Source organism: Triturus cristatus, chromosome 8, assembly GCF_964204655.1.
Source record: "Triturus cristatus chromosome 8, aTriCri1.1, whole genome shotgun sequence".
Lineage (NCBI taxonomy): Eukaryota > Metazoa > Chordata > Amphibia > Caudata > Salamandridae > Triturus > Triturus cristatus.
Window position 1 is genome coordinate 923,609,278 of NC_140591.1, and position 22,387 is coordinate 923,631,664.

Genomic DNA, 22,387 nt, shown 5'->3' on the forward strand with positions numbered 1-22,387 from the left:
TTAAAGTGTGCTCATGACGGAATGGTTCCGTCATGAGCACACTTGCACTTGTGCTCATGGCGGAACCATTCCGTCATGAGCATGGAAGGGGTTAAGCAACTATGTTTTCTCTGGGCAGCACTTTGGTTTAGCATAAATTGAGCGCCTCGTTCTATGTAGTTAGCTTAAAAAGTTTTGCGATAAATGGTGAACTCGGTAAGTATGCTTATAGACTAAGCTCTACTCATTGCAGCACGTTGGTGCGTTATTGTGTGAGCGCGTTGTTTTAAACAATACGTGATGATATCGTTACCGCTCACAGTTCCCTAAACACCTGATTGAATTCTCTAGGCACCGAACGTGTTTCGGTCAATGGTGAGTACGCTGGTATATGTGGTTGCTTAACCGATAGAATTGTAGCGGCATTTATTCTAGGTGGCGCAATGGTACAGTATAATGTGAGCGCCTTATTCTCTGTCGTCAGCTTTGGAGGTATTGCGTTAAGTGGCAAGTTATGCGGAGGTGGCTATTAGTGGAGCCCTGTTTATAGCAGCATGCTGGATCCCCAATGGCCTATGGTAGCGGTTAATCCTTATGCGCTATATCGGGTTCCAGTAAAGGTAGAGAAAATCTAGTTTACCTTAATCTGAGGGAAACTGGTCTCTGTCGGGGGAGGGGCGCTTGGACTCTCTGTAGGGGGGGAGATTATGCCAAAGGTTGATGCCTGTTTCTTTGCGGTAGCCTAGCAGTGCAAGGCTGTGCGGTGTAAGATACCTTGTGAGTCCGAAAAGCAACTTGTGCTGGAACCGTCTACCGTGCCCCAGTGGGGAGGGGGGGCGTTAGAGAAGCGCTTTTTATGTAAAGCAATTGTTAGTTAGCATAGTTGAAAGACTACAGTTTTTCTGATTATAACATATTCATTCTGTGTGATTCCAGGAACTCTTGACTATGGAGTCTATAATTTCATACTAATCTGCATGTACAAATTGCATTGTATATCGGAAAATGCTTTACTACGGTGAGTGGGCTATTGTGGCTGATGACTGTGGGCTATTGTGGCTGATGACTGTGGGCCATTGTGTCACGGTTCGTGCCGGTGGTCACGTGTTGTCCGTGTGCAGTGATGTTGTCTGCACGGTATGCTGCGGAGTTTGAATCAACAGAGTTGGCACATTATATTTGTGTGTTTCTCCGACGTAGTAGTCTGTGTTATTGGTCGCTAATGGGTATGCCCTCATTCCAGTATTTGTAGATGGGCATGTGTGGAGCATTTCTAACCAGATTATTTTGGGTTGACGCCTCGTGAGGGACTGGCACTTTGTTGACGGGTGCGTAGTGTAGTGGATGTCTACATTCAGTTAGATAAAGTTACACCCTGATATTTCTTCCAGTTGCAGGCACATCGTGATTAAACCCATACTGGTTGTGCTGTGGGTGAGGTCTTGTTATATATTCTGGATAGATGGGAGACTAAGTCTTACGGCACTCTGAGGGTCTGGCTGTGCCCTTGTGTTCATGTGTGCCCCTGGCGGACAGTACGTCTCATGTTGTGTGTCTTGCTTGACTCTTTGCATTTCATTGTTGACCAAAAAGTTGTTGATTGGTTTTATCCATTGGAGGGGGATTTTTTGAGAATTCAAGTGACTGTTCGGGATCAGCGTAACATTGAGTCCCACAGTAAGTGGTCATTCAGCCGCTCTTCGTAAGTTTTGAGGCGGTGGAACCACCTTTGCTCTTTTTCAAAGAGAATGCGTTCTGCGGTCTCATTATTTGTGTTGAGTGTCTCTAGGACGCCCCAGCTGATTCTGTCAATGGAGTTTTTAAAGTTGATGTAATGGGTGCTCATTTTAGTTGTTGTTTTATTACACTTGATGTTGCTACGATGTTCACAGATTCTCTGTTTTACCTTCCGATGGTTCATACCTATATATTTTAGGTTGCACGGAGAGGTTATCATGTAAATTACATAGGTCGTGTTGCAATTCGTGTGCTTTTTCAAAGTCCATTTCATGTCTGTTTTTATTTGTATCGTCTTAGTGATTTTGGTAAGTTTACAGATAGAGCAGGAATTGCAGGGGTAGTGTCCAGTTATGGGTGCCAGGTTCCATGTGTTGGTTATTGATTAGATTCTTGGCTTGTTTGGGGATGGTCTGGTGTGTAAAAGTAAATCACGGATATTCCTGGTTCTCTTATTAGCGAATCTTGGTTTTAGCCACTTAAGGTTTCTGGATGTTAGGACCTGCCAGTTTATGTTGACAATTTTCTTGATTGCGTTAGATGCGGTGTTGTATGCTGTGACTCATGTGTTTATGCTTTCATCTTGTTCTTTTATAGCGGTCTCTAGAAGGTTGTCCTTGAGTAGATTTCTGGCTCTCTTCTGGTATTTCTGTATTATGTTATGTGGATAGTTCCCAGCTTGTAGTTTGTGGCTCAGGTCTTGTGCTTGTGTTTTATAATCTTGTAATTTATTGCAATTATGTCTGAGCCTCAAAAACGGGCTGAATGGCAGGTTTTCTCTGAGAGAGCGAGGTTGGAAGCTATTAAAAGAAAGAAGACTGTTCTTTGCGGTTGGTTTACAAAATGTCTTGATGTTGATCTTGAGGAATTCGTCTCTGGTATTGAGCCTACTGTGGAAATCAGTTAGGCTGTCTGGAGTATCCTACCAGATCATTATGACATTGTCTATGTAGCGTTTCCAGAAGAGTATCTTCGTTTTGTAAGGAATGGTGCCCTTTAAGATGTTTTTGTTCTCGAAATCGCTCACGTAGAGTCCTGCAATACTTGGGGCGAATGTGCTGCCCATTGATGTTCTGTGGGTCTGCAAGAACATAGTGCCATTATATTCGAAAAAGTTCTCTGTGAGTGCTAGAAGGCAGCATTCTAATACGAAATTTCTTGTGGTGTTGTGCTCCCTCTATTCTGCGAACAGAATGTCTTCTAGGGTCTGTAGGGTTGCTTGTTGTGGCATGCTCTTGTAGAGACTCTCTACGTCAAGTCCTATAAGACACATTGATCCTTCAGGAAATGTCAATCCTTTTAGCTGGTTAAGTAAGTCCCGGGTATCTTTTAGATACGTTGGAGTTTTCTGGACTAGTAGTCTTAGGTAGTGGTCAGCGAATTGGGAAAGAGGTTCGAGGATCGAGCCTATTCCAGAGACGATTGGTCGTCCAGGAGGCAGAGTCCTGTTATTGTGTGTCTTTGGTAGCAAGTAGAAGTAAGGGGTTCTGAGTGATTTGGTTCTTAAGAAATCTGCCTCGTTTTTGGAAATCCATTGGTTGAGTTCCGCTTCTTCTACCATCAGTTTGATTGTCCATTGTAGTCTGGGTATAGGATCCACAGACAGGGATTTGTAGAATTTTCAGTCTGAGAGGAGATCCATACATTGTCTGTCGTAGTCTTCTTGGTTTAATAGGACAATGCCTCCACCTTTGTCTGCTGGGTTTATAATAAGGCCCTCTTGCCTTTGTAGTTCCTCGAGTGCTTCTCGTTCTAGTTTTGTTAGGTACATATAGGGTTTCCTTGTGGTTTCTTTTATGTTTTCCACTTCATTGAATAATGCTTGTTCAAAGGCTTTTACCTCTATGGGTCTACAGTCTCACTCAAGTAAAGTTCTATTTCTCTGCTCTAGCCCATATCCAGGCGCCAACATCCCAAATGTATGTTGTGCATGTATCTGGCCTGTGTGGTACATGTATTGAGTTTTTGAATGTGAGTAATGAAGGTCTGTGGGTTCTACTTTGGAAACCCCTTGCCTGTTATTGTGCACAAGGCAGAGGAGAGGTGGGTTTTCTAGACAGTGGAAATGTATTCCGGACATTCAAGAAGCTGGAGGGAGGAAACCTATCTGTACTGGCTGATATTACTCAACAATAGCGATTGCTTCACAAATGGAAAGCACGCATTTTTATATAAATAGTACAAATTTAATTTGCTTTCATTCATTGTCGGATTACCATATATAAATCAACATTGAACAAAAATGGAAAATCAAAACATAACAACAAGTACTCAAGTGTTTGTCAAAATATATTGCTCTGGTTCAATGTGGATGTCTCTCTAAAAATGTCCAAGGTGAGTTCGCCCAGATGCTTGTTTTTGGAGAGCATTCAGGTCGGACCCTATAAACAGTCAATGAGCTTTCCTTTGGGTGCTCGGTCGATGCCCACATTCATCGCATAATTTGTATATTGGGAAACTCCATATGTTCAGAATAGGAGACACATTTGGGCCCTCCTACTTTGGGCCTCCTCAGGACAATACACAAGGTTTTATGCAGTGCAAGAAATTCACTTTAGAACAAACATGTATACAAATTGAGAAAGCATATATATGCATAAAAAAACCCACAAATCTTTACATAAGGACTTCATATAGTAACGTGTGATCAAATTGACTTCTATCCAATGGTGAGAACAACATGCGAGATCAGTGTGCATAGATACAGGCCATACCACCTGGTGCTGTTTACATGATATAGGAGGGGGAAGACCTAGACACTGAAGTGGGAAGAAAGGAGATAAGGCTTCATTAGAAATTTAGTTAGGCCTTTTGCGGAGAGGAGCTGCTGATTAGTTATACTTTAGCACTACCATTTGGCAGATGGTGAGGGTAAAACTGCATTCTCTGTTTTTCTAAATGAAAGGGACCCTTTAGGAAAAAACATGCTTTTGTCTGTCTCCAATTACTGTTCAGTGTAATTGCTGATAACCAGGAGCATAAAGCGCACACCTCTTTTTGCCTTTGTTGTGGGTACTCGAGGTTGGAGATTACCCTTATGTGAAAAGCATGACTCTACAAAAAGGCAGTGGATGCACAGCAGCCTGGAAAGGACTCTTGAAAGACGATTCAACCCAAATCGGTTCTGAAAGTGCAGAAAGACAGTTTTCAAGAAGTGAGGGGACATCACCTAATGTCTTGCGTAAGAATCTGTGACCAAGGATTGAGCCGTGGCTGATTTCACCAATGTGACCATTTACTGTGCCCATGGCGGTGATGGCCATATTCCAGAAGTGTGCCCCATGTATGCCATTGTGCTGCAATCAATCCTACCCATTTGGCGTCTCACCTGCTAGGTATCGATGTACAACCCAGCAATGGATCCAACTACAGCCGTAGGCCACCTGATGCTCAGTACCTGTGTTCCTCAAGGGACATCAGGAATCAGCTTCTGCAACCAACCCCTAATATGGGCTACCCAGACTGAAGGCTTCTCCTGCAACCCGCGTCTCCTCCTAGAAGCAGGGCGATCAATGACACATGTTTCCAGGGGATTGTGATGAGCTAAGCGCTATCCTTACTTCAGCGGGTTAATATGCATTTGTGTCCTAATTCATACCACACAGACACTCTAACCCTAGGTGGTCCTACCGAGAGGAGAAATGCTCATGCAAAGGGAAGGGATGGACAGTATCCTAAGGCGCAGTAGCCCAAGCGCCCGTGCATTTTATTCTACCTGATAATATTACCTGTTGTATTCTCTCTTAGGTGTGTTTATTAAAGTATTTTTCTTTGTAAAGCACTTTGTTGAACAATCAATTAAAGTACTGTTTCATGTTAAGCTCTGAGCAAACACCCCAGTTCCCACAACTGAGGCCCAGTATCCCCTGCTTAGCCCAGTAGGTCCCAACCGCCCCTCCCTCCCTAAATAGGGTTGGACAATTGTTTGGAAAGCGGTGTGAGATCCTTTAAAAGTCAGTGCCAAATTTCAACAACAGATCAATAAATTGAATTTACATAGTTCAATTATTTACATTACCCTGATCTTTCATCGGCTAAACTAGGGAAAATGTACCCTGGAATGTCAGCAATATGCCAGAAGGTTCACACAAACCCTGCTGACTTTTTTCATATGGTCTGGGTGTGTTCCATCATAAGACAGCACTGGTCCGCAGTAATAGATGTTATATGAGAACTAACAGAGGCTTTGAAGATACCATGGGGACCTGCCTGCTGGATACGTTTATCAGATCTCCCAAAGCAAAAAACATATCATGGTTTATAGCACTGGCACGGGCCCTATGGAAAGAAAGCTGAAGGTAGCCAGGGCACCTGATATCGCCAAATGGATGTGAGAATTGTAGAAATGAACTACAGAAACAGATGTTCTGACACTCATACATATAGAGGTAGAAGCCAGTTGCCTAGTTTCTCACAGAACTGGACACTATACTGTTAGCTCTGTAGGCTAAAACAGACGGCATGCCACCTTGACGGAGTAAGAGATACTATACAGTGCAGTCACAAATTGATGTGATTATGCAAAAATTAAAGGTAAATACAAATGTATGGATACTCTGCTGGGTTTGGGATGGGGGAACTACATTATCACTGGAAACGGTTTCACACTTCCATGTGTATTTAATAGTGGGGTTGTCTAGTTGGTTATGTTTTTAGCAATGTTTTTTCTTTGATGCTTACATGGCATACGAATATAGCTGTGTATGAACATAATGTTAACTTTGTGGCAGGCTCCTTATATCGTAGACTGTAATGCAATGAAGAAAGATGTCACTATAATATATGCTATGTACTACAAAAACTACAATAAAGAGCTATTGAAGACAATACAACAGAGCCAAACGTTCAACTTGTACACTGTAAAACATGGACAGGAAGATGACAGATGCAAGGTTGCTTGAGGTAGACCCTTATACCATCTCCATTGATGGGTTGAGGGATCCGAGTTTGGATTGGATGTGGAGGTCTCCCAGGAACAAGAAGAGTAAGGTCTTTGTAGGTTATATTAGCAATTAGAGAAAATGGCAATGAGGGAAGAAACTGGTCACTGGTGAAGGTGCCATGATAGGAACCCTGTGAGAAAATGCTGTAAGGGGAAGGTGCCATGATAGGAACCCATGGAAAAAATGCTGGATTGTCAGGCACTCCCCAGGCATACCCTGTGTGTATCCCTAAATCTATTTACCAATGTTTCAAGAAGGGAATTACTGCCACAGATTTCTAGGCTACCATGGTCACCGAGCTAAGGAGTTTTCCCCTTTTTTTTGGGGGGGGGGGGGGGGGGGGGGGGGGGTTTAAGTCTAGCTGAGACCCTGGACTTGAAGCTGACTCTCTAGCAAGGCAAGACTGGAGAAGATAAATGAATTTGACAGAGAGAAGCTGAGATTAGCTCGCCAGGAACTAGAGGAAAAGAGTGGGGGACACATGAAAAATGGGCCCATGAAGAGAGCAAAGGGGAGCACATGGAGTGGAAAAGGAAAAAGAACTGGAGAGAGAAGACAGTTTTAGAGGAAGAGAGACCAGGGCAGTAGCAGAAACAGCTACATATAAAAAAAGCAATTCCTTGTTTAACACTCTAGGAGAGCCCCTCAAGGTTTCAAAAGAGCTTGTACACATGTATGTGTCAGGATAAAATAATTTGATGTTTCTAAGGCAGCTACTTTAATATGTTATTTGCCCACGCTATGTATGGCAGTCATAGGAAGGATACCTGTGGCTGAGCAAATGAATTATGAGCGAATAAAGGAAGCTCTAGTTAGAAGGTTTTGGGCAGAATGCAGCTCAATAACTTCAAAGGTTTAAAAAAAACAAGAAAGGAAATGGTGTTCAATTAGAAACCTGTATTCATAGCATGTTGCTGAGAGGGATGGAGAACAATAATTTGACATTCCTTTAACTAGTTGATGGTGACAGAGAGGCTCAAGAAGGAATGCTCTACTCAACTTAGGCAATTCATGTCAAATCTGACAAAGAAGGATCCAGGGAAACCTGCAGTGTTAACAAAGGGCTGGAGCAGCATGTCTCTTTTTGTTTAAATCAGTTTATTGAAGTTTGTTTTACATTCTTTATGCGTGGTTAGCAAAGTCGGTACAACATTTTACCAAGCGTACATAGTATTGGTGAGACGAGATATGATAGCGTGATCTACCTTGCATTGTGTGCTTTCATTACTTCAACTATTTGCAAGTCTCATCTCTTACCCCGGTGATGTGAGCTTTACGCTTTCAAACAAATTATGTACCGTAACCAATGCTTCGCTTCGATAGAGACAGTCATGTATCTAGCAATAAACAGGTGAATTGAATAGAGAAAAAAGTTAACAAAAATCCTGGGCATCCCCTCCATCCACCCCGCCCTCCCCACAATGAAACGACTGTTAAGTGTTAAATTGGTGGGCGCCTGGAGGCGCTATGGTCAAGTAGTAGACCATACTACTTGGAACCTTGTGTGGGGCATGTGGTTTGCGACCCGTACTACCACAGCAGTTTGCGTAGTGTCCAGAGGACTGATTCATCTGTTTAGTGCAGTTGCGAGTTTGCATCTGGTGTTAGGGCCACCTTAACAGCAGTCAGCAATTCTACTTGAATAGCGCACCAATTGAACGCTATAGGGTATTGCAGAGCCCTGAACTGTCCTCCCTATGTAGGGTAGCGCTTTCTACCTGGGCCCTTGCCGGAAGGGACTGCGTCCAAGTGCGAGCGTCAGGAGCTCCGGTGCTTTCCATCTATGAGTGATGAGGCGCTTGGCTGTTTTTCGCCCTAGTTCGAGAAAGCTTGACGTGACCCAATGTTTCTTTGTCCTGCGATGGAGGCAGAGAATGCTTACTTTCCAGGTGTGTAGCTCGGGACGTCCCGTGCAGGTGGGCAAGTGTGTAGTGATACCCTGCCATATAGTGTTAGAGATGCTGGCATCCCCAGAGCATGGGTAAAAGGTCAGCATCTACTAGAGAGCAGCGGAGGCAGGCGGCACCTGCTCACTGGAAATATCGATTTATTTTGGCTGGGGTGAGTTATGCCCTGTGCACTAGGTAGTATTCTATTAGGCGTAACCTAGCATTGCGGGCGACACACACCCGGCACTGTTGCACTGTCTCTCATTCCTTATCGGTGCAGGGTCGGGCCAGTGCCGCCTCCCACTTGCGACTAAGAGGGGTGAGCGGAGGGCCAGTAATATGCAACCACAGTAAGTCCACAAACCAGCGGATCCGGTATCTGCCCGGTCCTATTGCATGGTGAGGTGCGTTGGGGCTCTAGTGCGACATCACCCCACCGATTCCCACTGTGATCACCGATAAATTACATAAGAGGAACTTGCCAGGTGAGAGGTCGTCCTCCTCCATTAGGGACCCGTAGGTCAGAAAGTTGTTGTCGCGGTGAAGGTCTCACGCCGTGTGGATACGTGCCGTGTGCCAGGCGGTTAGTTTTGCTAATGATGTAACGGCGTGATGCCAAACAAGGGTATAACTGGAGCGTAATGGGTCACTGCGCGTGTTAGAAAGAAAGAGTGACTATAATAGCGGTATCCTTTGAGGAGGGGGTCCCGGGTACTAGCTAGAGGCGCAGTTTCAGAGCGGAGGATGCCATCCTACACAGCTACAGAGCGGCCTACTACGGACCCGGAGACCCCGGGTGCGCATACGCCAGGTGCCTGCTTCCAGCAAAAGACCGAGGTGCCTGCAGTGAGGAGTGACTCCAAAGTTGTGCTGCCCTACTGGAGCTGCCGGGTTACTTATGGCAGAAAGGCCAGCTGCTAGGAGGGCAGAGCGACAGCCCCGTATAGCAGGTGTGGCGCAGCGGCCAGGGTGCCTGACTCTGGACCACAGGTTTCAGGGTTCGATCCACGGCACCTCAGGCAGGTTAGCCCAGCACCATGTGACTGGGCAATAGCTTGCTTAATCTTTCCGACGGCCCCCAGCGCCGGGACACCTCTCCGGAGGTAGCTGTGAGCTTTATCAAATGCTGGCAGTAATTTGCATTTACATTCCCAGGCGAGCGGCGGCTAAGGGTGTGGTTGGTGCCTGGCGGCGCCGGTCGCTGCAGCTGAGGCCTGCTACGGTTGAGCACGTGTACGCTGGGCTCTCACGGCCGAATACGGTGACCGGGCTGCCTTTGGTGAGGTGTAGCCCTGGAGCTGGACCGGGCTGCCGGGATACTGCGGAGGGGCCAGCAGAGAGGCCCCCCGTGCTACTAGTGACTTCCCAGGCGGGCGTTGGCCAGAGAGGCCGGCAGAGCTGGAGGCCGGGCCGCCGCCGTCCAGACAGCATGATAATAGGGGGATAAGATAAGGGACACCTGACACACTTTTTTTGATGAAGAAGATCGCAGCACAGGGACCCCCATCGCTGCCGCCACTAGATATCACGGTGGCACTGGGTTGTTGGGCCCTACTGCTCTGTCCTGATGATCACTGCAGATCCTCAAGTGGAGGGTCCACTCTGTGCCAAGCTGACTATGCGGAGTCCCTGCAGGAGCTGATATGGGCCCCTTGCACTTCCTGTGCAAATTAGTTGGGCACGAGTGATGCACATCTCTGCACAAGACCTATCCATTCTGCTGACACATAAGTGTGGTTGCCCGGTGGGCTGCTGAGCTGAAGTATGTGGGCAGCCACCAAGAACCTAGTTGCCGGAACACTCGCCTATCGAGGCGGAGGTGCTGCCACTGGTGGTGTGAGATACCGGTCCAGTGCAGGACACCAGTCCAGGACAGGAAGCTCATGAACTTATTGCGGGGCGACCTGGAGTCATTGGCAGTTGTGGCTGGTCTCCTATTGCGAGATACCCCAAGGCAGATCTTCCTCCCCACCAGCCCTGAGTGGATTCCCTTTTGAGTGCAGCGGGTTGCCCATTGCTGCTCTCCCCAAAGAGGGAAACTGGCCACCTGTGGGTTTGGTACCCCGGCCCGTGGTGCATTGGGATGTGGCCTGTCGCCTCCCACTGCCCTTTTGCGCTGCCCCTGGAACAACATCTGCGCTCCCTGGATGGCCGCTCCCTGGGGGGGGCATTGAGAGGGGCGGTGCCGGTTCTGGTCCTCTCTGACTTCAATAATTCTATGGGGGACGTGTCCCACATCGACCAGGCCTGGTGACGGAGGGACTGGAGCGGCTTCAAGGCTGTGACTTCGTCGCACCGCAACAAGACTTATTCCTTGCTCTGGAGTGGGGCAAGACAGACCTCAGAGAGGAGCGCAACAGACCAAGAAGGACCAGTATACGGCACAAGGGGGAACACTGAGGATGGACCCCACATGAGAATCTCCCCCCCAACACTGAGAGCACATATGCTGACTGTAGGAGAGTGGAATCTGACTAATGGTTGCCCCCAACTTTTTGCCTGGTATTTAAGTGGTTTTTGACTAGTCTGGCTGGGATCCTGCTATCCAGGACCCCAGCCTATCTGCTTTCTCCCTAAAACTGTTGTGAGTACCCTAGGTACCAACCAATTGGATGCTGGGCATGACCTACCAGTCCCTTGTAGATGGTACCCTAAGTACCCAGGGCATGGGTCCCCCAGTAGGCCTACCAGGGCTGCAGCACTTATTGTGCCACCCTGGGACAGCCACCCAAACTGACACCACCAGGCCACTACTGTAGCCTGGGTAAGGTGGTGCTAGCACCCCTTACAGGGATGTAGGTACCCTATGTCCCATACCATTACAACACATATACTCTCATAGGTCACCCCTATGGCAGGCCCTGGTAATCCTACAGGGCTGGGTGCTGAGGTATGTGTGAGGGGGGACCCCTACATGAGTAGGACCTCTCTGCAACCTTCGTAAAATCGTTACTGGGTTGTTTGTAGTGTAGCCATACCATATACTCTTAACCGCATTATAAGTTATTGCGTGATCGCTGTAACTTGGGAATGGCTACACAGAACCATATCGTGTTTGGTGTCAAACATGAAGGAATCATACCCCCAGTCCAGCCATGGGCATGGGGGCACGATTCCCCCTTGCTAGGAGGGTGATATGGGAAAAGCGGTAGATTTTAGACACCAATTTAAAAGTGCACATGTACCACAAAATGGCTACTGTTCGCCACCTACACGACTCTGGCTGGCTGTTGCTGGGGAAAACCCCAGCCTCGCCATCTGGACAATAGGGCTCCTGTGGCAGGGAGGTGCCAGCACCTCCCCAGACAGGATATGTGGATTGGAACAGGGTGGGTGCACCAAATGTCCATTCAGAGTTGCACGTAGGCAGCTGCAGAGCCCCAATTCTGCATACACCGCCTGGAACCGGTTCAGGGGCATCCTGCCCCTCGCCCAGGCGGGAAACACACAAAGGGGAGTGGGTGTAGCCACCCTTTCCCGCCTCTACTCTGATTGGTAGGCTCTATTTTGGACCATCCCCTGATCTTGGGGATATATGGGAATAACTTTGCCCTAGAGCCTTAGATTCGTACAGGACTTCACAGAACTGACCTTCGACGAGCTGCTGCCCAGCTGACTGAAGAAATCTCCCTTGGGATAAAGGAGTTATCCCCCTGCTTGGCAGGCACCTAAAAGACTACAAGATACCCGGTTGGAACTTCGTTGCTCTCACGACCTTCGACGCCTTCCAGCAACCTCGAGGTGGGTCTCCAGTGCATCCCAGCGTCCTGTGAGCGTGCCCAGCAAGTCTGAGCACCCTGGACCACGTGGGTGTCGAGATCCCCGCATACCCCGAGACACCGGCCACCTCTTGTCCAGCACACGACCCCGACCAGTGGGGAAGTTGTGCTTTGGCCCATTTCTGAGCCAACCTTCAAGCAGCATCCGTGCCAAAGCTCAGCCCCCTAGTCCACTCCGGTGGCCCGTGGGAGCCCTTTTACGCACTCCATTTTGCTGCCTTCCGCGGTCCCTTGTCCCTCGACTTGTGGGCCCTGACAGAGGACAATCTTTGTTTCCAAGAGTTCCCCTGGTTGCTCCAGGCCTGCTCTACGCTCCCTGCAAAGGAGAGCACCCTCAGACCTCGTGGGTCTGCAACAGCAGCTGCTTTGTTCATCTTGCGTGGGTTGCGGTTGCCAATGCTTAGTGGATCCAATCGGGACACTAACACCGCAGCGACCTCCAGCCGACGTGGGACAGTCGCCCTCCAGAAGCTGGCCTTCCTTGAAGCCTCCCGGAGCCCGTGACTGCAGAGCCCAGCTGTACCATCTACACCTGAAGCACCCGACTTCCACGAGCTCCTTGCTGTGAGCTCCCTGGTCACTTTGCTGTGACCCAGACTCTGTCCCCTCTGCTTTCAGGTTCATCTTTATCTTCTCTTCAACTTTAATCTTCACGACTTCAACGACGCTTCCAGCTAGCAGCAGTTTGGACTACTTTTCCATAGAAAATCAGCCCGCGACCCGACACCAGAATCGACCTATGCACCCGGCTTCCCTGGGGCAGGTAACAGTGGTACTTCGGTACTCCCGTGGTGGTGGGCTCTCCAAAGCCTTAAGTCTCAAGCCTTAACTTTGTACTGTTGTTAGAAGTGTCCTTAAACCTTAATTATTCAACCGCGACATTCTCCATAGGCTAACATTGCGATCCCGATAGCAGCTTCTCGCACTGCACACGCCTCCCGTGGGTCCCCTTCCTCTTAACTGTGGGTGGATTCTGAAGGGGCAAGCGATCCTGAATGCCCTAGGCATTGCCTGTAGAATTGTCGTGGTTCTTATACCACTATTTTAGTATATGGTTTGGTCCCCCCCTGGGGCCCATTGATTTCTGTGCTATTTATTGTGTTTAGAAATGCTTGTTTGAATTGTAACTTTGCCACTAGCCACATAAAGTGACTGTGGGATTCTGTCTAGAATAAATACATATATTTTATATATATACCTGTATATATACCTGTGTGGGCTACTCTTTCATTTGGTTATTCAAGAGGTTATTATGGTAAAACAATAAGCTTAACACTCCTTCAAGACTTAGCCTGAAGGCTGCTCTCCACAGCTACCACTAGGATAGCTTTCTTTAAAGGTTGTCTTAAACCTATCATCAATAAAAGTCGAATTGGACTGGTGCAAGGTGTCCCTATAACTAGGAACAGCATATGCCAGGCCAACTTCTCACACTGACCTTACCGGGGCTCAAATACTTGCAGCTAGGAGTGGGTAGGTGTACCTGGAGCTCGCCGGCTGGTGTTGCTGCCGGAGTGCCTCCTCAGCCTGGCACGGTAAAATGTGCTGGTTGACTGTGGCGTTCCCTGTGTGGAGAACAGTGTTGCGGGTAGTAGCCTATTGCCAGTTTGGGTGTGGACGGCTGCTGCCAGCCGATTATCTCCTATTGTTGTATTAGTGGTGATTATTGTAGATTTATCTTGCTATTGCTTTTTGCGTATCTTCCGCCATTGTAGTGTGTTAGAGGTCGTTAGCACAAATTGGTTGAGTTTGGGCTTTAGGGTGGGAGTTGTGGTCATGAAACATAATTGGGGAGGCACAGATTGTTATTGCTGTAATATCCGCTGGGTGGGGGGATTTGTTTATTATCATAATGATTCTTGGTGGCAGCGTCGGCTGGGAGCATGTGATGGGGCTTGGAAATATCTTGGACCAACAGATAGGTGGATTTAATTTTGTGGCATGGAATGTACGGGGGCTCAATTATTTTGTTAAAAGATACAGGGTGCAGACCTATCTCCACAGGCATGGGACTCATGTAGCAATGTTACAGGAGAAACAATTATCGGACTCAAGAGATTCAAAAACTCCATAGGAAGTGGAGGAGTCAGATGTTATTGGCCACTGATTCCACATATGCCCGGGGAGTGGTGATTTAGGTGTCTCCACAGGTCCTGTTTCAAGTCAGTAGTTGTATAGCGGACACAGATGGGAGATATGTCTTGGTGCATGGATCAATAGATGGTACGGAGGTCTGCTTGCTGAACATCTATGCCCCGAATATAGATGATAGTGAGTTCTATTTAGACTTGGAGAAACAGCTGCTACTGTATGTTGGAGTTCCTATATTATGGGCAGGTGATTTTAACTGTGTGTTAGATGGAACATTGGATAGGCACCCTCCGAAAGCACACACTAAACCAAATATAACATTTGCTCTACGAGGGGTGATGGACCGCCTATGCTTCATTGATATATGGCATGTTACACATCTGGGTACATAATTCGACACCTGTTATACACCTGCAAGCACCGTCTATAGCAGACTAGAGCGTTTCCTGATCTCTGAGATGGCTGCCACCGCAGCCTTACAGACATGCATATTGGGGCATTTCTTCTTGGATCATGTTCCTGTACTGCAGGAATGGGGGACAGAGGGTAGTCGACCGAGAGCCCCCTTTGGTGCTTGCCGTCAGAAGCCCTAAAAGACATTATGCTCTGGGAGGAACTTAGAGAAGTGACCAACAGATACTTTGATACTAACTGGCTGTTCACCGCTACTAGGGGAACTAAATGGGATGCACTGAAGCTTATGACGCGTGGGGAATGCCTTTCCAACGTGGGTGATATGAGGATGCACCTAGAAAAGGAACTTACTGAAGCAGAGGACGCGTTAGTTGGATTGCAGGGTGAGGAACCCATAATGGAGACACAGAAAGAATTAACTACACGCTCACTGCAGAGTGGGAGAAATATGGGATAGGTTAGACTGCCTGGTCTGCCGTGAATATCGTCAGTTACTACATCGAGAGAGAGATAAGTCGGGGAGACTATTGGCATGGTTGTTGAAGCGGGAGGGTCCCCCGATAAAATTGATGCTCAGACAAGCAGATGGGCATTTCGTCTCCATGCAGACTGGTATCAATTCCTTTCCTGCATGCTCACTTGGCTGCAATATATAAGGAGGGGAAATGGGCCGACCTGGCCAAGATATGGAGGTTTCCTGATATGACACTTTCACGGCTCACAAAGGGTCCGGGAGAAGGCCTTTGGGGAGGGAGGAGGTAAGGGGGTGGGAGTGGGTTCTGACTTGAGAACCTATGGAAGGTGGTACAGAGTATGGTTCATTGTAAGTCCCCGGGCACCGACGGTCGTCCAGTGGAGTACTTCCAAACCTTCATGGACCTCTTACTCCCCCCATTTGCTAGAGATCTTACAGGCGGCTAAACGGGTAAGGATTTTGCCCCTATGTGGGAAGCCCAGATTGTCATGCTTCCTAAGCCCGGCAAAGACCCTCACGTACCTGGCTCTTACCGGCTCCTAGCGATGCTAGGAGTGGATACCAAAATATTCGCTAAGGAACTGGCAATGCATTTGGGTAGAGTGGTAACACACTTGGTCCATGACGACCAATGTGGGTTTATACCAGGCAGGGAAACCCACATGAACTTGTGAAGGCTCTCTCATGTACTACATTCAATAGCAGATATGAATGTCAGGCGGCTGCGGTCGCTTTGGATATTGAGAAAGCATTTGACACCCTACGCTGAGACTACCTGTGGGAGGTTCTGGGGAGAATGGGTTTAAGTTAGGAATTTATCTCTTGGGTTCGCCTTCTCTATTGCCAGCTGATGGCACGTGTTTGTAGTGGCGGTGTGAACTCTGATAGCATTTTTATAGAGTAGGACACGAGACGGGGATGCCCATTGTCCCCGCTCCTTTTGGTACTGGCTGCGGAATAGTTGGCGATCTGGCTGCGACGCAATATGGGCCAATGGGACATAACTACGAATGCCAGCACCCATGTTGTCTCCCTACATCAGATGAGGCAATACAATATGTCTGTCACCCGGAGAGGGCGGTGTCCGCACTCTTAGAAGTCTTGTCGGCATTTGGATCTGTTTCGGGACAGCATGTCAATTACCAGAAGTCAGTTATATTCCCGCTGGCAGACCTGGTTGGGAAGGAGGTCACAACCCTCCCCACTATAGAGTTTCAATGGGAGTGCAATTGTTTCCGCTGCTTAGGCATACAGGTCGCCCATACGGCCGAGGCCCAATACACTTTAAACAGGGGAGCAGACGTTTCAGGCTTAGAGACCTATTTGCTTTCTGTTTTGGGGCGAGTGGACCTGGCCAAGATGGTCCTCCTGCCCGCTACCTATATGCTCTCCAGAACTCCTTCTGCTGCATCCCGGAAGCCACCTTCACCATCCTAAATAGCCTCCTTGTCTTCCTGGTGTGGGCCGGGAAGCACAGCAGGGTGCAATTAGAGGGACTGAAATTGGATATGGACTTGGGGGGCCTGGGTCTTCCAAACCTGGGCCTTTACTACCTTGTTGGACTCAGAGTACGTGGCACAGTGGAGTGCTGAGGGTCCTAACACAGCGAAGGCACTATTGGCAGACTGGGGCTCTGGGGTAGAACTTCCAAGATACCTTAAGATGGATGGGTTCACGGATATCTCCCCTCCCTCTACGTCCCCCCCTCCCCCACCCCGGATTGTCTGTTTGTGGTTTGTCAGGTAGCGGAGGCCTGGGAGTGGGCAGTCACCGTGGTCTTGCATAGAGCACCATATGTGTGACTACCTCCCCTCCCCCGTCTGGCTCCACAGTTTCCATCATATACAAACAGTGATGGGAGTTCCGATATGGTTTGAGGGAGGATGTATGGCAGCAGGTCACCTGTACCTAAATGGAACTTCCCTATCCTTTGCAGATGCAAGAGAATATCATCAGGTCCCAGAGGGTAATGTTTTACAATATGTACAACAGCGTGCAAGATATGGACGACCTTTCCGGAGGAGCCCGGAGAGTACCATACTCTGATGTAAACACTTGATCCAGGCTCCTTCAGGGTATTTCTCTCCCACTTGTATAAAGCCTTGAAATTCAATTGACATTTCAAAGATCCAAGATAGATGGCTACCAGACTTGACCTTGCGCCTTACGGAGGGGGAGTGGCGGCGGGCGTTTGCACAGGTCGGGGAGGTGGCCAGCAAACTTCGCTTTAAACGTATGCAATTCTACTACTTACATCACACATACCTGACCCCTCTGTGATTGTCTAGATTTAATGCAGAGCATCATCGGCATGCCTCCCCTGCGGCATAGAACCCGTGATGTCTTGGGATTGTACTCGAAACCAGGCATACTGGTCAGGGGTCCTAGGCTTATTGCGGGAGACTATGGGAGTCCCTGTTGAATCGTTGATCAAACATTGTCTCCTGGGGGTACTGCCAGTCCCCAGGTCAGAGGCCTGTATGCAACACAAATTTACCTTTTTGGGGCTCGCGTTGGCCATACTCCATATTGCCATACATTGGACGCACCCTGCGCCCCCTCGCCTGGTTAAATAGAGAACTGATGTATGTGAATGGGATGTGGCCGAGGAGAGTCCCCTGTGCTTCGTTTATATGGAAGAGAATGTAGAATGTGATTTGGAAACTTGGGGGGGAAATATTAGAGAAGTTACTGTTGGCTGGGCAGAAGGGAGAGGTAGCAATGGGTTTGACTCAAACGAGCATCCACCTCACCTACGTGGACACAGGAGACTGATCTATCGATTGAAATAATGCTACTGAGTGATGTAAGTGTATATTGAGTGAGTGTTGGAGGTAGGCATCTGTGCATCATGGACTGCGCTGAGGCAGGACATACTTCTAGTGAGCCTTAACCCCCTGAGAGACTATCATTGAATATTAGATAAACTTAACACCTATGTAAGTGGATGGTTACTAATTCAACCGGATGCCCCACATTACATTCCCATTGTCCTATAACTAAGAGAGAGGAGGATCCTCTCCGGAAGGTAGGGAAGCTGGACTCCAGTATGCAACCAGACAGTGTTTATGAGTCTAGAAACTGTATGGTACAGCACCCCACTGCCGGTTGCTGCCAGGGTTTTAGTTTTGATTTTTCTATTTTATTGTTGTATTCTTTTATGCTTGATTCAATTAATAGGAATTGTACAGTACATTCGCCCCAGAAATATGTGCTCTACGATGTTAACCTTGGGACAAAGTTCAGGGCTGGCCCTGGGACAATTGCAGGTACTGGGATGGTACTCAGATATGTGAGGTGTATTTTGTCATCATTCTCGGGCACTGTAACTACGTGAGACAGTATCTGTGCTGATAAATGTGTAATTCTGAAAGAAAAGATTAAACAAATAAAAATAAGATTTAAGGATGTACTGCGTGGGTGCACAAATTCCTTCTGGTCAGGATGCACCAGCATAGGTACCATGGTTGCCAGCCGAGTTGCCGTGATCTTATAAAGTATATTATAATCCATGTTGTGTGGCTAGTGGCCGATAACAGCCTAGCTCAGTGGGGTCTTTGCGTGGTTTAGGGAGTGAGATCAGCAGGGCTTTGCATAGAGAAATGGGAAGGTAGGAGGCATCTAGGGATTTTTCGTATTGGGTGAGCAACCGAGGTGCAAGGAGGGTTGTGTGCACCTTGTAAAATTTGATAAGCAGTCGTCTGGACCAGGCGTTTTGCCTGTAGCTAGAGCTTTGATCGTCCCCTGTATTTCAAAGAGCTTTTTGATTGGGGGGTGAGAAAGGGCAAGGGAATAGCACGGAGGAAGGCCTCCGTGTCTAGTGGGATAGCAGTGAGTCGGGATTAGTACAGCAAGGCATAATGTTGGATTAGTTCTAGGTGTATGTCTTGTTGCGTGTAGACTAAGTCGCCAGTAGTGGATTTCAGCGCTACAATGTGATGTTGAGGCTGGTCTAATCTTATTAGCCATGCCAATAGTGTGCTAGACTTATCAGCAGCAGCATGTGTGCGTGCAGAGTGAGCTGCGTAATTCAGGCAATGAAGCCTTTCTAGGAGGGAGACATGCTGACGTTGTGCGGCCAGAATGCGGCAAGAGCTACCATGGTCGTGTACTGCGGCAGTTTCATGTTGTAGGGGGGCACCTACTATGCAAGATACATCAGTGTCTAGCTGTCATCGGCCATTCCAAGTCACCCCCCAAGCAGTGCCCTCTGACTACCATGTGGGTGTCCCAATCAACCAGCCTGGCTGTCGCTGACCCATGATTGTGTTTGAAGTATTCCTCAATAGCGGCATGTAAAGAAGTGCGGAATGGGGGGGGGGGGGGTGTCTTCCAATTGCCGTTGGCTGTAAGCACCACAATGGGAGAAGGACCATTGTCCCATGTGAGCTGGTGGGTCTGCGGGTTGTGATCCCAATGGGTGAGGCCCATGTAGTCAGTGGATGTTACCAAGGGCAGTAGAGGTTCTGTGCCAACAAATGAGGCTTGAGGTAAGTATTGATGGCATATCAGCGGAAGGGTGTACTCATGCCCTGTACGTTCCCGGGTATGAAAGTGGAGTGTGCCATGTCAGTGGTATGAGGCAGGTGAAGGGCTGCCGTCCTGTGTGTCACTAGGGACCAGGCTCACAGCCACAGTAGAGAGGCATAGACACAAATATCGGCATGGATCCTTGAGGGGCATGGAGGAGACGCTAGGTGGGGGAGGGGAAAAATGGGGTGCAATCATTGACTACTAGTGGACATACAAACAACGGGTTTACCCACCCAAACTTATTGAAAAATGTATGCAAGAAAACAGCAGTAAAGTAAAGCCTAAGACCAAGGGTCTTGTTGGTGGGAGGGGCACAGGACGGTGTACCCCATGTAGTGTAGGTGTTCCAGCCAGTACAAGATATATAGCAGGGTGATCGTGTGCGGTAATAGCCGTGAGGAGAGAGGTCTGGTAGAGAGACAGGAATTGAGCATTTGAAAGAAGTGGAGTGACAGCCAATAACTACAACGACAATATATGATGTTGCGTATTCAGACATAGTTGCTATGAGAATGACATATTCGAGGAGGGGTAATTCAGATAATGTCATCAGCTGTCTGCGAAGTGACCTCCGATGACGCCATGGCTGCTGCATCTACAGGCCAGATAGTGGATGTAGGAAGGTGGAATCTGACTATATGGTTGCCCCCAACTTTTTGCCTGGTATTTGGATGGTTTTTGACTAGTCTGGCTGGGATCCTGCTATCCAGGACCCCAGCCTATCTGCTTCCTCCCTAAAACTGATGTGAGTACCCTAGGTACCTTCCAATTGGATACTGAGGACACCCTGTCAGCCCCTTGTAGATGGTACCCTAGGTACCCAGGGCATGGGTACCTCAGAGGCCTACCAGGGGCTGCAGCACTTATTGTGCCACCCCTGGGACAGCCATACAAAATGACACCACCAGACCACTACTGTAGTCTGGGTAAGGTGGTGCTTGCACACCTTACAGGGATATAGGTATCCTGTATCCCACTTAATACAACACATATATCCTCATAGGTCACCCCTAAGGCAGGCCTTGCTAATCCTACAAGGCAGGGTGCTGAGATATGTGTGAGGGGGAACCCATACCTGAGTAGGGCCCCTCTGTAACCTTCGTAAAACTATTGCTGGGTTGTTTGTAGTGTAGCCATACCATATACTCTTAACCACATTATAAGTAATCGCGATAGCGTGATAACTTGAGAATGGCTACACAGAACCATATCGTGTTTGGTGTCAAACATGTAGGAATCATACCCCCAATCCAGCCATGGGAGTGGGGGCATGATTCCCCCCTGCTAGAGGGGCGATATGGGAAAAGCGGCAGAATTTAGACACCAATTTAAAAGTGCACACGTAGTACAAAATGGATGCTACCCGCCACCCACACGACTCTGGCTGCCTGTTGCTGGGCAGAACTCCAGCCACGGCAGCTGGACAATAGGGATCCTGTTGCAGGGAGGTGTTCCCACCTCCCCAGACAGACCATATGGATTGGAACTGGGTGGGTGCACCATAGGATGCCTTTCAGAGTTGCACGTAGGCTTTCACAGTGCCTACATTCTGCATACACCGCCTGGAACCGGTTCAGGGGCATCCTGTCCCCTGCCCAGGTGGGAAACATACAAAGGGGAGAGGGTGTAGCCACCCTTTTCCCGCCTGACCTCTCATTGGTGGACTCGGATCTGGACCCTCCCCTAATCTTTGGATAAAGGTGAATACTGGGTCCCCAGAGCCTCAGATTATTCTTGAACTTCACAGTCTTGACCTTCGACTTGCTGCCGCACAGCTAAAGGAAGAAATCTCCCTTGGGGTAAAGGAGTTACCCCCCTGCTTGGCAGGCACCTGAAACACTGCAAGTGACCCGGTTGGAACCTCGTTGCTCCTACAGACATCGACGACTCTTTCCTACTTTGAGGTGGGTTTCCAAGCATCCCAGAGGCCAGTGAGTGTGCACAGCAAAGCTCAGCACCGTGGACCCCGTGGGTGCCGAGATCCCCAATACCCCAGGACACCGGCCACCTCTTGCATAGCACACGTCTCTGACCAGTGAGGAAGTTGTGCTTTGGCCCATTATTGAGCCAACCTCTCAGCATCATCTGTGCCAAAGATCGACGCCCTAGCCCGCTCCGGCGACCCGTGGGCGCATCTTTACGCACGCCAAATTGCTGCCTCCCGCGGTCCCTTGTCTCTCGACTTGTGGGCCCTAGCGGAGGTCAATATTCAATTCCAAGAGTTCCCCTGGTTGCTCCAGGCCTGCTCTTCAGTCTCCTCACTGGAGACCTCGCTCAGACCTCGTGGGTCTGCACCAGTAGCTGCTTTGTGTTTCTTGCGTGGGTTGCGGTTGCCAAGGCTTAGTGGATCCAATCCGGACACTAACACCGCAGCGACCCTCATCCTTCGTGGGACAGTCACCCTCCAGAAGCTGGCCTTCCTTGACGCCTCCTGGACCCCGTGGCTGACGATCCAAGCTACACCTCATCTACCTGGAAGCACCCGACCTTTAAGGGCTCCTTCTCCTGAGCTCCCTGGTCACTGTGCTGTGACCCAGACTCTGTCCC

At 48.6% G+C, this 22,387-nt stretch overlaps 1 protein-coding gene across 5 annotated transcripts in view; it reads right to left on the bottom strand.

Moving 5' to 3' along the window:
* Positions 1 to 22,387, bottom strand: part of RIOX2 (ribosomal oxygenase 2) — a 766,429-nt gene that overhangs the window by 332,991 nt on the left and 411,051 nt on the right. The window lies entirely within an intron of this gene.